Source organism: Rhinichthys klamathensis, unplaced genomic scaffold (genome assembly GCF_029890125.1).
Source record: "Rhinichthys klamathensis goyatoka isolate OS25496 unplaced genomic scaffold, OSU_Roscu_1.1 h1tg000032l_1, whole genome shotgun sequence".
Classification (NCBI taxonomy): Eukaryota; Metazoa; Chordata; class Actinopteri; order Cypriniformes; family Leuciscidae; genus Rhinichthys; species Rhinichthys klamathensis.
The window spans coordinates 329131-344282 of NW_026606581.1; positions in this window are offsets into that span (position 1 = coordinate 329131).

A 15152-nucleotide genomic window follows, 5' to 3' on the forward strand; every position below is an offset into this window, starting at 1 on the left:
TGTTTGTGAAACAGACTCTAGGCAAATAAGGGTTTATAATGCTCTTGGGAGATGATAGTGACATTTGCAAAGGGGACAGCCGAGGGAGTTTCATGGAAAATACTTACAATTTGTTTTTAAATTCTACTATCTATAAGTAACTTTGTAACTATATATCAACTAACTCTCATTAGAGTATTAGTAGACTTAGGGATTGGTTTAGTAAATAAGTTGACATGTAGGAAAAGTTACTGATAGTCAGTAGAATGTCTAAATTGAAATAAAGTGTTACCAAAATTTGTACTTTTGTCAAACAAGTATAGATTGTAATCATTTAAAATCAAAATACCTTTTACATTTTAAAGTCGGTATGAAATAAAATTTCACCTAAAAATCTATTTTCTAAATGCACGTTATAGATCTTAATATGAACAATTAATCTGTGCATATATTTCAGTTTAAAAAGAAGTTGCTTAATCAAAATTTCATATCTGGACCTTTCTGTGAAAACGACAGACTTCTCTGTTGTGACGTACACAGGACTTCCAATCATTTAGTCCACTAGGTAGGTGATTTGTTCCTGAAAAGTTTTTGTTATGCTGGTTGAAAGTCTCTTCACATCCTGATGGCAATCACTAAGTTATGTGGTCTGAATGCAACGATACGAGTCATGTTGCGCGCAGACATCACACGTCATCAACGCGTTTCATGATATGCCGAGTTAGACAGACGTCAGTCACCGAGCACCACATACAGCAGCCACCTTTTACAGTTCCTCCTGAACCAAAACAACAAGATTATATGGTGTTCACTACTGCAATCTGGAAGAGATGGAAACATGTGGTTCATGACTGGAATTTATGCGTTTTAATGTTAACACTATCAACGCCAAAATGAATCTTCAGCAGTCAGATGGTACAGGTCAGTGTTCTTTAAGTTGTTTATGTTCATTATTATTGTAATGTAATGTGCTTTGAGACATGAGGTAGTTTAACGCCGTCTCCCGTGACGCTTGTTTGCTCCCAGCTTTACCGTTCTAACACAGTCTCATCCCAAGACGTCATCTGTCTGACGCTTTTGACCATACGTCAACATCCGACGTTTTAGGGTACCCTTTAACGTCAGTTAGATGACGATCCTAGGGCGTCATCTAACTGACGCTTTACCTTTAGCGTCAGTTAGATGATGCGGGTAGGTTTAGGTCTGGGGTAGGGTTAGGATTAGACAGCGTCATCTAACTGACGTTAAAGGGTACCCTAAAACGTCGGATGTTGACGTATGGTCAAAAGCGTCAGACAGATGACGTCTTGGGATGAGACTGAGCTGACCGTTCATGTGTTTTGAAGGAGCCGTGGTTTTGGAGACGCTCTGAAGGGAGGGAGGGATCTTATGCTTTCAAAGCTAGTTCGCTATTGCTAGCCGTTCTGAAAATTGCCAACCCTACCTTTAAACTCCGCCCCTGCAAGCTTGTGTTCATCTGCCTCCATTTTTGAGTGCAATGCCCACATTTCAAGATCCAATCAACAACCAATAAAGCCAAGCCCTACATTTTTTTTCTTTTTTAACTCAGATATGTCACAATACAGAGGAAAAGATCTGTCACTACTTCCATTTCATCGTGACTTTAAAATACACCTTTTACACCTAAATGGTTGTTGTGCCAGGTCAGGTGCTCAACTGTGGCAACTCACCTTTGGCTAAGCCCCGCCCCCCTTAGTTACTGTTGCAACGTCCGACAAACAAACTTCATCTGGGCTCTGATATCAACATGGCTTATGCTGTGACAGCTCTTCCTGCTGAAATTTTATCAAACTTTTATAAAGCAGCAAATAAAGTGTCCGATAGAAGTAGGCAAAAGGGGCTGCAATATACGTTCGAAGGCTATATTCACGACATACAGGTGAAACGCAAGGAACAACAAGGCATCCAAATAGAGGCAAAAGCATGCCGGTCACAGTCAAAAAAGGAACCACCGCATATCCTACTAATCGAGACGGAGGCTGGGACTAACAATATCAAGGAGCAACACTGTTCATGCAAAGCTGTGTAGGTCTCTATTCACAATAATCGTTATTACAAAGCAAACGGAATATGCGAGTATAACGTTGTATTTATTAGCAGCGTGTGCTAGACGACACTTGTCAGGATTTGACTTTGGTTTGGGAAGGGAAAAAAACGAACACCCCCCTCCAACCTCTCTGGGAAACGCGTATCTGTGTTACAAATGCCCCAGGCACAATGTTTAACCATATTTTTGATAAAACTACCACGGTAATAGCCTGCCGAGACTAAAAATATGAGACGCCTCTGTTAAAGTCAATGGAGCGCTGTGAATGGTCAATCTACATTCTAGGGTGTGGCTTAGCCAAAGGCGAATTGCCGAATCTCTTTCAGAACCAGCTAACAACAATGCCACTATTAACTAAGTTACTACATAACATGTGCAAAAACAAACATACTTTTGAGAACATTATTTTTTATTCATCTAAAGTTATTTAATTCAGAATCTTTATACCATGAGTTGCTTTTGGTTCAATGGTCATACGTTAAATCAAAAACCCAGACTCAGAGGAAAAACATGCCTGTGCCATCATGAGAAAACAACAATATCCCATTCGCCATAACAGTACTGGTCAATCTGGACCAGATTTTTCCTCATCTTGGGTAGAGACATTGGGAACGGTTCCAGATTGGGCTCTGGCACTATCAGTGGCCTCCTCTTAATGGAAAAGGGTGTGTGTGTGAGTTGGCTGTGCATTGGCTGTTGAGTAATGATGCATGAATAAAGTTCCCTCAGTACTCAACATACAAACTCAGTACAGTATGTTTGTGTGTGATCTTTGATCACAGGGACACTAATGTACACACGTACACACAGTTAACCTCACGGTTATGGTTGCCCATTCATTTGATTTCATATCCTCTCTCTGTGTCGCTCTTTCTCTCACCCTCTCCCTTTCCCCCTTTTCTAATCTCTGCAGGTATTTCTCTCCTCTGCATTATTAGAATGCAGCCAATGCTCTCTATTGATGCATGTCAGAGCTCATTCTTTCATCTCCAACATTTAATTTACCATCCTGTTGTGTGGCTAATCCCGTGTCGTGCCATTTCCTCCACTCCTCAGATTGCTCTCTCAAAGCCCCTTCTTTTGGCCAGATAAAGGGGAAGGTAATCGCCATTGTCAGCCACAGATACACCACCGTGGCCCTCCCCTCGCTGGTCCCCCCCACTCGGGCCCAAATGAAAGGGGCTGCGCTGGCCTTCCGCCTCACTAATCACCGGCCTGCCTCTCGGTAAGAGTGGAACCAGCGGCTATGCACTTTCATCATGAGAGCAAGAGAGAGAGTAAGGAAGAAAGGGAAATCGAAAGAAAGGGAGAGAGGGAGAGAGAGAGAGAGAGAGAGAGAGAGAGAGAGAGAGAGAGAGAGAGAGAGAGAGAGAGAGAGAGAGAGAGAGAGAGAGAGAGAGAGAGAGAGAGAGAGAGAAAGAGAGAGAGAAGTCTTCACAAAAAAATGACTGCGTACCAGGGTCTAATATTAACTGTTTTGGCCACACCTTCCAACATGAGGTGAATTTTTTGTTTTTTACAGATATTGACAGCAATATATATATCATGTGTCACTTTCAACATCATATACGGTTGCCCCAAAATGTATTTGTCACAGTTAAAAATGCTTGACTTCACAATATAACTTGAAGAAAATTATATAAATATATATAGAGAAAATGCACACATGCATACAAGCAAAACATTTCACAAAAAGCTTTTTAGATAAAAAAGGGTTTGTTGACCCAAAAATGAAAATACTGTCATCATTTACTCCCCCTCATGTCGTTCCAAACCTGCAAGACTTTCGTTCATCTTCGGAACACAAATAAAGATCCTTTTGATGAAATCTGAGAGATTTCTGTCCGTCCATAGACAGCTACCCAACTACCATTTTGGGGCTTCAAAAAGTTCATAAAGAGATCATAAAACGAATTCATATGAATATAACAGTTTAGTCCAAAATTTCTGAAGAGACTTGACCACTTTATATGATGAACCAATTTAATTTAGTCTTTTATTCACATAGAAACATTGATCAGCGAACATAAACAGAAGCTCAACCGAACCCGCGTAACACGAGAATGAACCTCATTGTTCTCGCACATCAAGCGAACATGCTTGAACTGATGTTGATGAATGTTTATGTGAATAAAAGCCTAAATTCAATCTGATCATCACATAAAGCGATCAAGTATCTACAGAGAATTTAGACCAAACCGCTCAATTCATATGGATTAGTTTTACAATCTCTTTATGAACTTTTTGAAGGATTAAAGTGGTAGTTGCGTAGCTGTCAATGGAGGGACAGAAAGCTCTCATATTTCATCAAACAGATCTTCATTTTTGTTCCGAAGATGACCGAAAGTCTTGCAGGTTTGGAACGTCATGAAGGTGAGTAATTGATGACAGAATTTTAATTTTTGGGTGAACTATCCCTTTAAAAAAGTATATGGATGCCTTTAGTTTAGACTGTCAAATGTTAGTTAATGTGATGAATGTGGTTCCTCTGCTAGGACACCTGTGTAAAATCATATATCTACTAATTGCCGGTGAACAGCATTTTAATGTATTTCACAATTGATATTGGGACTCCCATTTATCGTAAGAGTCATCTTTTTTTGCGGCGATGACTTGGCCCTCTATAAATTCAATTGCCTCTTGAGTTGAAATGGATCCAAAAACATCTGTTAACCCGAGGACATGAGTGGAAGCGGAAGGGCACGCTAAAGGCAGGGCTCTTCGCTTGTATCGGACACTAAAACCAATCACCTCTTCCGACATGTCTCATTACAGTGTCTGCCTGAGAGTGGGAAATCCTCTTTGACTCAAGTTAAGGGGCTGCTTAATATACAAAGCAAATTAATGGACAACATAGGCTGATGCTGCACTGGTACTCAGGGATGTTGGAGGGGGGTGATGGTGGTGGGGGAGATGATTGCCTGTGATGTGGCCCTAGCTTAAGGTTGTAATCCCTGGCCAACAGATTCTCTCTGTCTCTCTTCACCCACACGGAGGCCCTCGGCCAAGGATCACTCCGAGCTTAATTAGAGAGAGAGAGAGGGAGCGAGAGACATTGAAAGGGAGGGAGGAAAGCAAGAGAGAAATCGGATGGAGGTGTAGCTAATTAAGATCATAGCTAGGGCTGAAATGCTCTAAATTGCAGCGCTGCAGGAGATGAGTCCCTGGGGAAAGGGATAGGGTAGGAGGGAGGATCAAGCGAGACTGGGAATATTCTTTTCCCATATAGTCCGAGATATGGGCCTGGGTCAGGGATTAGGTTCTGACTGGGAGTCAGCGGGTCGAGAGGATGGCATTACTTGATCGTTTCGTTATCTTGCCGTAATAAAGAGCCGTTGGCTGGATTAAGTCAGTTTTCTTCATGTGTTTTTCATTGATATAGTTATTATTGATATCACAAAGATGAGTAATGGACAAGGTTAAAGCCTTGCAGGCGGCATGTGTAGATAGGAAAATCACAAAAACGACACCGAATCAGAGGGAAAGGTGAGAGTCAACATCTCTTTGATGCACAGAAATGACTTATTATGAGATGCAAGTCCCATTTTTCTGGACAAATTATTATGTAAAAATTCCCTCTATGGTAATAATTGCAATAATAAATCTACTATTTAAATAAGTGAGTGAAGAGTATAAGGAACTTTTGGAATTTGTCCTCTGCATTTAGCCCAATGTGAACGCACATTAGGAGTAGTGAATAGTGAACACACACACACACACACACACACACACACACACACACCCATGAAGTGGTTGTACCAGTGGGCAGCCATTCACTGCGGTGCCCGGGGAACGATTGGTGGTTAGGTGTCTTGCTCAAGGGCACTTCAGTCATTTCTTGCCGGTATTGAGAATCGAACCTGCAACCTTCAGGTTACAAATCTGACTCTTTAAATATTAGGCCACGACTGAACTAAGAGGAGAACTCTCTCTTCATGCATGGTTTCTCCCAGGTTTATTTTTCTCCACTACTGTCACCTGAGTTTGGGTTTCTTGCCACTGTTGACTTTGGCTTGCTTAGATGGGTTTAAAAGACTCTAATACTATCAGTTTTACAGCACTGACACCACCGCATGAGAACAAAATGTGAACTTGGGCTGAATAACGACACTGTTGCCTTCTGTAGAGCTACTTATGCTGACTTGAACTTGTTTCATAACTGAGGAACTTTACACAGATATCGAACTGAACTGAATCAACACTGAATTGAGCTGAACAATGACACTATTGTCCTTTTTAGAGCTCATATTCGAATCATTGCATCATTGTTATTTTCCTGTTTATAGGGCTTGGGTGCCGCGTTGGATTCTGGGACGTGGCGGCCATGTTGATGGCCTCGCGAATGTAAACATACAGCAAGTCGAACGAGGAGAAGAAGCAAAGTTGGGAGAAAGAAAAGAAAGAAAAAAGATGTTAAAATCCCTAAAAGGATGTGGAATTTACCGAGATAAGTTAAATAGGGAAGCCAGGGACCGGTATGTGGACAAAATCGGCACTATTAACGGTTTGGATCCATATGAAATTTCCAACAAATGGCGCTTTTCCACTGCTGGTACGGCTCAGTACGGTTCGGCTCGCTTCGCTTTCCACTGCGTGGTACGACTCGGCTCGGCACGGCTCGGTTCGCTTTAGCTCGGTTTGCTTTTCCACTGCAGTTAGTACCGCTTCAAAGTAGGTGGGATTATATAGTCTGACTGTTATAGTTTATCCGCTCCTCGGCAACCAACGAGAGGAACGTCTGCACTTCGTCCACTGACCACGATTCAGCCATTTCTTTTTTGGAAGTTTTCTCTCTTTCTTTTTTCTTCAGGCAAGTAGTTTTAAAACAGGTGCTACAACGGTGGCTGTTACTGGCTATTTAAATCTAGCGGGTTTGATGTCTCGCAAATACAATGACGCTGGTAGTGATCTGCAGTGTGTTCACGTCACATTTTAGTATCGGTACGGTACCTTTTTTGTGGTGTGAAATAGTAACGGCAAATTAATCAAATTAAGACACACGACTGAGACTGAGTGTACGTCTATAAACAGTGCGCAGTAGTCCGAGTAGCAGTAAAGGAGGCAATCAACATGGCGGCCACGCCAAGTAATGACGTCACGACGCCCAAGCCCTATTACTGTGAAGCTGCTTTGAAACAATCTGTATTGTATAAATATATATAAATATAATATAAAAGGTGACTTGACAACTGCCATTAGGATAATTAATCATCTCCGACAAGATTTTTTGGGTAATCTTTAGTGGTTAGTACACAGAGATGAGCAGCTTCGGTCCTGGGGGTCCACTGTCCTGCAGAGTTTAGCTCCATCAACAATACAAACTCTCCTGCCTATAGCTTTCTAATCTTGAAGACATTGATTAGCTTGTTCAGGTGTGATTGATTAGGGTTGGAGGTAAACTCTATGACAGTGGCCCTCCAGGACCGAAGCTGCCCATCCCGGATCTAAGGCTAATGTACTCAATTACACCTACACAGACAGTAATGTTTGTACACACCTAACATGTTCTGGTGTTAAAGTGACTGTAATGAACCTTAGTACTCAAAGTGGTTATGAAGTTACCTTCAAATGTCCGTAAACATGTTGACAGTTTAACTAACTTTTACTTGCTCAGCAAGATTTTCTCCAAACTGTTTCTCTGCCATGACAATACTTGACCTGACAAAGAAAAAATTATCATTGAAGAGGACTGTTAACACTAATGCCTGCTATAGCGCCCCTTGTGGCAATTATGAGAATGCAACAAATTGCCTTCTTACTGTAATGTTTAAGAATAAAACAATGCATGAAATTAAATATCTAGAAGTAGCAAGCTTGTGTAGCTATAAGCACTTGCATTCATTAACTTGCGTAGAGTTTCAGGCCTAAAAAAGAGTGTTTTTGAGGGTGATTTAATGCTATCGGAAATTTCCACTTAAACAATTCCGTATTTACGATAATTACGATAAGTTCAAGTTACAATCCTGTCTACGTCATGTCCAAATTATTCCACAATAATTCTCTGTTGGGTGGTCCTAAAAATCAGTCCATAATATAATGCACAAATGTCCAACATATAGCCTACAATTTAAAAGCTTGAACTTAGTTTTTAATATTTTTGAAAGAAGTGTCTTATACTCAACAAATCTGAATTTATCAGTAATATTATGAATTATTATTACAATTTCAAACAACTGTTTTTATATTTTAGTCAATTTTAAAATATGATTTATTCCTGTGATGTTAAAGCTGAATTTTCAGCAACATTACTATTTGATGAATAATTTAAACCAACAGAATTTATTTGAAATAGAAATCATTTGTAACATTATAAATGTCTTCACTGTCACATTTAATCAATTTAATGCGTCCTTGCTGAATAAAAGTATACGTTTCTTAAAAAATAATTCATCTAAATGAACCCAAATATTAGTGTACAAGATAAATTCCACAGATGGTACTCAGTGGTTCTGTGGTTCCATGCAAAAATATCAATTTTTGCCCATTACATTTACACATTATAACATTTTGCGGCATCCAGAAGCCCATTACACATTTTCAATGACACATTCACCAGGTAAAAAGTGATAATGTTAATAATAATATTCCCTATAATGCCACACAGTATAAGGTTTATGCAACTAAGCTGCTATTGAGTGTGTGAGAGGTGAAAGAGCCCGGGGCTATGACAGCCATGTGTGTGTGAGTGTGTGTGTTTCTCCGATGGGTTTTCCTCAGGCAGGCAGTGTTGATCCTGACTCCCCCGCTATGTCATTACTTAATTGGCTCCTTTGACTAGACACGTGTACAATTTTGATTGTTATATCCCCTCTGGAATTTTCGACAGGCTTCTAAACCCAGAGTTTTACGCCTTTTAGGATGTTACATTTAGATGCCATGTTTTAGGGATAACCTTTAACAGACGTCAGCATTTTTTGGTTTAAAACGAAAAAAAAGGGAAAGAAAAAAGGAGAGAGTCAGAGATGTGGCCTTGAAAAAAGCATTCATGCTCTGACACACTGAGTTGTGGTGCTCATTCTGGAGAAATGAGTTCGAATCGGAGTCAGACTTGATCTTGTTCTCCATCCCATCATTTCTGCCAACTCTATGCTAATAAAAAAATAGAAAAAATAAAAGTAAAATGTGCAAATGCTAAATCTAACATATAAAATAATACAAAAACAAATAAGGCCACAAAAATATCCGTAACTTTACAATAAAGTTTCATTTCTTAGTAAATTTATTAACTAACATGAACTGTAAAAAAAATTATGTTGGTTTAACTTAAAGTAAGTTACCAGGTCGCCTAAAATGTTTTTGTTAATACAATGAAGGAGATTGGTTTAATATATAGACACTATATTATATAGACCACATTAATAATCTAAGTTGATTGGACAAAAGATTTTTAAAAAATCCTTTTTTTTATACATTTGTTAATAATAATAGATTTCTTGTTCATGCTACTAATGTTAACAAACTTTGGATTTTAATAATGTATTAGTAAATGTTGAAACTTTAACAAAGATGAATAAATGCTGTAGAAGTGTATTTCATCATGTTAACTAAATGAAACCTTATTGTAAAGTGTTTCCAAAATAACTACCACCAAAAAAACAATTTAGTATTTTTTTTACATTATAAAAAATTCTAATTATAACATGAGTCTATAAAATAATACGACATTCTCTTTATAAAAGTCAGAATATTAGATAACTGCATGCATTTAGAAAGAGGAATGCATGCTGTGCTCTTATATGCTAAGCTACGTTCGCGTCGCATGGTGACCGGAATATTAAACACTAGAAGATATCCGTTACTTCGAGGGTCAACGCCGTCTCATTTTTGGGGAAAAAATCATTTAGTCAGTTAAACATAGTCAGAATTTTTCTTCCTTGCTCAATTTCTTTCTCTTCAGAAACTTGACCTTTGCTTGTGGAGGATTTTTTATATTGGCAAACCCCTCCTCTGCCAGTTGATAAAAAGCGAAGTATCTGAATGTAGCAGGAGAGCTATTATAGTACAGCCCCCCTCCTCCCTCCCCCCAGCACCTCTCACCTTTAAATCTGTCTTTTCATATTCCTCTCAAAGCCCCTTGTCTGGGAGAAAAAGACACACTAAACAGGATCTCTGGGCAAACAAGTGACGAGGTACAGAGAGGGCGAGAGTGGAGGGTGGGAGCTATAGCAGACATTGTTAAAGGATTCTTAGACCAAGAAGTAAAAAAGTGAAGTAATAACTGCTCTTTTTTTGTGCCGTATATATTTAGTGTTATTTTTTGGTGTTAGTGAAGAAAAATAACAACCCGTCTGCACAATCAAGCAATGAAACTAGCGAAACACAAGTGAAACAAAAGGTAGCGTTTTTAATATAAAGTGTTCCCAAAAACTGTTTGGACAGTCACACTTAAAAAGGTTTTCATTGGATTTCATTGCATTGCATTAATAATATTTTTTAAAATGTGTTTTGAGTTTTATTAAATTAAATTTTATTGAGTTGTTATTTTTTTAGCTAAGACTTTTACCTACTTGTGAGTACATGCTTTGTATCAACATTTGTGAGATTTAGTCCGCCGAAACAGTTAATTGATCTAATTTTGTGTCTCTGGAAAATAATGATCTATGACAATGTATTATGTTGAATATCAAAGTTTTTGTGTCTGTTTGTTAATGAAAGATTTGTGAACACATTCATGTTTTTAGATTTGTGGAGTAAAAGTTATAGTTTCTATTTTGAAGTAAAAAGATCAACTTAGATCAATGGATATAATTGTGGAATGTTGTTACTAGTGTTTATTAATTTTAATAATTATAATTAATGGGAGTTGTTATTCAGTATTTCCATGAATTAGATGTACATTTCTTCGCTTTCATGAAAGCCGATTCAATTTGCATTCATAGTGTTGCTATTATGACATATCTTCAATTAAAATATGGGGAAGTAATAATGTAAATATTCATATGCCTGTATAAGTCATAGAATAATTTTACCTTTCAGTAAAACCTCTTTTGATTCAGCTTTTTCTGAATTGGTTTTTCAATTAGTGAACTAAATTGAAAATGATCAATTTTAAATAGTTGATTTAGTATTTTACATTAATGATAGGCTACTCTAAAAATATTAAAAGTCATTTATACATTCTGTAAAAGTTTATCCATCGGATTTATCCACGTTTATCCAGGGGTTACCCCAGTAGTGGAATAATTTTACATTTTGAATAATTTTGCAATAATTTTAATAGTGAATAATTTTACATTTTGTGCTACAGCATCTAAATTAGCAAATGTTTCTATTTATTCCCTATAATAACACATTGCATGCTACATTTATATATAAATATGTTACAATTTAAAAGTCAAATTTAAATAAAAAAAATGCACAATTTTCTTAAGGGGGAGGGGGGGCATCTTCCCCCATGATGACTTAAAATTTGAACAACATCTATTTCTGAAATGTTTTGCTCGAAAAGTGTGTTTGTACTATTTCACACTTAACGCATAAAAACCCTACAACTTTCCTTGAGTAGATAATACATTTAAAATGAGTGCCATTCATACACAAATGATAGAGAAGAAATTTTTTATTTGTCATTTTTAAAAAATATATTTCAAATGACATCAATGCATTTTTACGTTTGCCTGACAAATATTTGTTGGGGCCGCTGTATATTTAATTGAATTATAGTTATTTTCCCCTGTAAGTCTTCTTTTGGGTCTAGGGAAATCTAGAGAATAAATACGTATACACACATCCAAAAAAACTAGGGGAATCTAAAGCAAAATATTTGCATTACATCAAAGTGCTACAATTTATAATTTTGAAAAATGAAACGTGGAAAAGGGGGTGTTACAAAATGTAAACGTTAAACAAGCACGTGGGTGAACAATGCAGTGTCACATAGGACTGCATTTGATGTATTTCAATTTGGAGATTAACAGCAACTCGCGACCAACAGGCAAAATGGCGAGACAAATGAAATGGGTAATGAGGCTACATGAGGCAATCCAGCAGACTGGCCCGGCAGCCATAGCTGTGACTATGCCGTTTAAAGAAACAGTCAAACGGTAATCACGCAGCCGTGAATCATAAGCCTTAGGTAAGCTATGTAATGCTGGTAAGACGGTGAGCTGTGTTTTATTGGTGCAGAAAGAAATCCCTCACACCATTCAGAGAAAGAATCACAACAGTAATACCATTAACTTGCACCAGGGATCTCCAAATGCCATTTAATTGCCAATAGCAGGCCTATTGTTTGGTGCGGGTAAACACAGACTTGGCAAGAGGGGGGTTCAAGTTGAAGGAGTGTCAGACTCTGGGCGTCTGGCGACCAGTGGCCCCTTCTCCCAGTCCCTAAAACACGAAGAGGAATTTATACACACACACACACACTAGCATAGCCCCCTCATCTCCACCTAAGCTCCAGAGTAACTAGCTTAACTAAAGTCTTCAGAGACGGTAAATTGGGGCAAAGTCTTCTCTTCCTCTTCTTAATACCAGATTTGTTCGACAATGTGATTTGAGGCTTGTCTATTCAAGGCCTTTTTGGGTTCTGAGCAAAGGGCTTGAGGCTCAAGGCCATTTTACCCCACTCATATTATAGGCCCATTTTCATTCGTGTGCGTCTGTGTGCTTGTTTTATGGAGGTGTTATGTTTATAATTCTGATTACGGTGGAGTTTTAATTTCGCTGTGCATTGCGAATGCGAAGCAGCACTTTAGCAGGTGGCCGTAATGTTGTTGTTTAGCGAAGTTGTCTCAGTTTCTCTTTTATGAATTTCTCTTTTATGCCCAACAATGGTTTCAGCGAAAGTGGTGAATGTTTATGCCTTTCGGTTTATGCGGTAAATACGTGTCTTTAGGGTTTTGTTCACTGTTCTCTGACAGGCTTGTTCTAAGAGAGCCGTGATTGGCTGCGAGCGCCGTGCAGTATGTGTGTGTGCTGTGGCTCACAGGAAACTCTATTGTCCACAACTAGAGTCTGGCCAATGAACAGCCATCAGCAGTCCTCACCACTGATTGAGTTTGACAGCGCTTCAGGAGGAGGCAAGCAAAACGTTTTTTGGCCTTTCATTTGAAAATAAAAAGATTTTTTTTCTATTTTTTTTTAGAGGCCTCTTTTCTTACCTCACTCACCCCTCCTTTCCCAGCACCCTCTGTTCTTCTGTTGTGACCAGGAGGTTAAATGATGGAGAGTGGGACTTAGAAAGGACACACCATCAACCCTATGAAGAAACTCAAAATAGTCCAAGTCATTAACGGTCGTTGTAGTTCAAGCTCTAATCTTGTTTGCGTTGTTGTCATGTAATTCCAGTCAGGTACAGCTGATTGTCAACTATTTATTATATGCTTTTTCTTAGAACTCCAACCCTGACCCGTATAGCTGGTCACCAGCATATGTTGTGTTTTGGATGCTGGTCCCTTAACATGCGATGCTGGTGTGATCACTGGGCTTCTTAGCTAACTTAACCAGCAAGGCTACTTTGGGCAGCCAGCATCACCAATAAGTGTTGAAGTGTGAACAATGAACATTCATTGCAATGCTGGTCCACCATTTAGACCAGCATCAAAACTAACAAGTACAAGTCAACCCGTATCAGCATAAACATGCATGCTGGTTAAGTTTAGTTTATTTATTTATATATATAGCACTGTTAAAACACAACCAAGGTTGAACCAAAGTGCTTTACAGCGAAATTCTATAAAAAGATCAAAATAAGGACTCACATAGACCAATAAATAGACGACAACATACAAAACATCACATCTAACCATTATAGGCTACCGACATTAAATGCACTTTCAACAAATTCTTAAACAATGACAGACCTGATGGATATCGGCAGCTCATTCCACTGTCTCGGCCCCATTACTGCAAAGGCCCGGTCGCCTTTATGTAGGCGATTTGTTCTAGGCACTATAAGTAGTTTATGATTCTCTGAGCGTAATGTTCTAGAAGGGTTGTATGGTGTTAAAAGGTTTGCCAAATATGCTGGAGCCTGGTTATTTAATGATTTATATACAAATAATAATATTTTATATCTAATTCTAAAATGGACTGGAAGCCAATTTAGGGACGCTAGTACAGGTGTAATTGATTCGTGTTTCTTTGCCCTCATCAAAAGCCTTACCAATTGTAATCGAGACAAAGATGCGGCGGTGATGCCACAATACAGAGAGCTACAAAAGTCCAGTCGTGATAAAATAAAGGTATGGATTACTCTTTCAAAATCTTTATTTGATAAAAATGGTTTAGTTTTTGCTAATAAATGCAGATTATAAAAACAAGCTCGAACCACAGAATTAATTAACTGGAAATAACATTATTCAAGAATCTCTGTTACCTTAAATTATATGTTTATCTCTGTAAAGCTGCTTTGAAACAATCCATTGTTAAAAGCGCTATATAAATGAAGATGACTTGACTTGACTAATTTGCTTGTCCATCATTGTCAATTAAAACGGCTAAATCTCTAACCAGTTGTTTTCGGGTTAAATCTTTCAGTAGGGAACGTAGTCAAAGAAAGACTGAGCAGTTATAATTCAATCTTACTTTACTGTATATGCAAGACTCACCATACTATCGTCATCAAAGACATTATGTTCAGTGTTATGAAGGAAGAAAACCATTTCATTTTAATTCCTAAAAAATATTTTACAATTTGTTTATTTTACAATATCTTAATTTCCATCAATGTAGTAAAAAAAAATAGTAAACTGAAACAATGTACTAAAATACAGGAAAAAAAGACATTAAAAATGTAAATTGAATCCAATTGTAAGCAACAGAAAATCAATGGAAAAGAAGGGAGGGAGGGGGGGTCTTGCTTTAAAAAAAACATGTTCATTTTCAGTATATACGATAAAGAACAGTTGATGAGAACATGTCTGAATCACACGTGTGTGGACTATAACACACAGAAAATGAAACCCACAGCGCTGTGTGATTTACTTCCAGTTCCAGTACGATTCAGGCAGGCGAGGTCCCTAGTGCCCCACGCTCCTTATTTAATGCAAATGACTGTCATTTAGAATCCAGTGTATTTCTCGTGGCAGCACATTGCCTAATCAATGTGAAGAGCCGTGTAAAAAAAACATTGGATCTTTGTAATAGTTGTTTTTGACCGAGT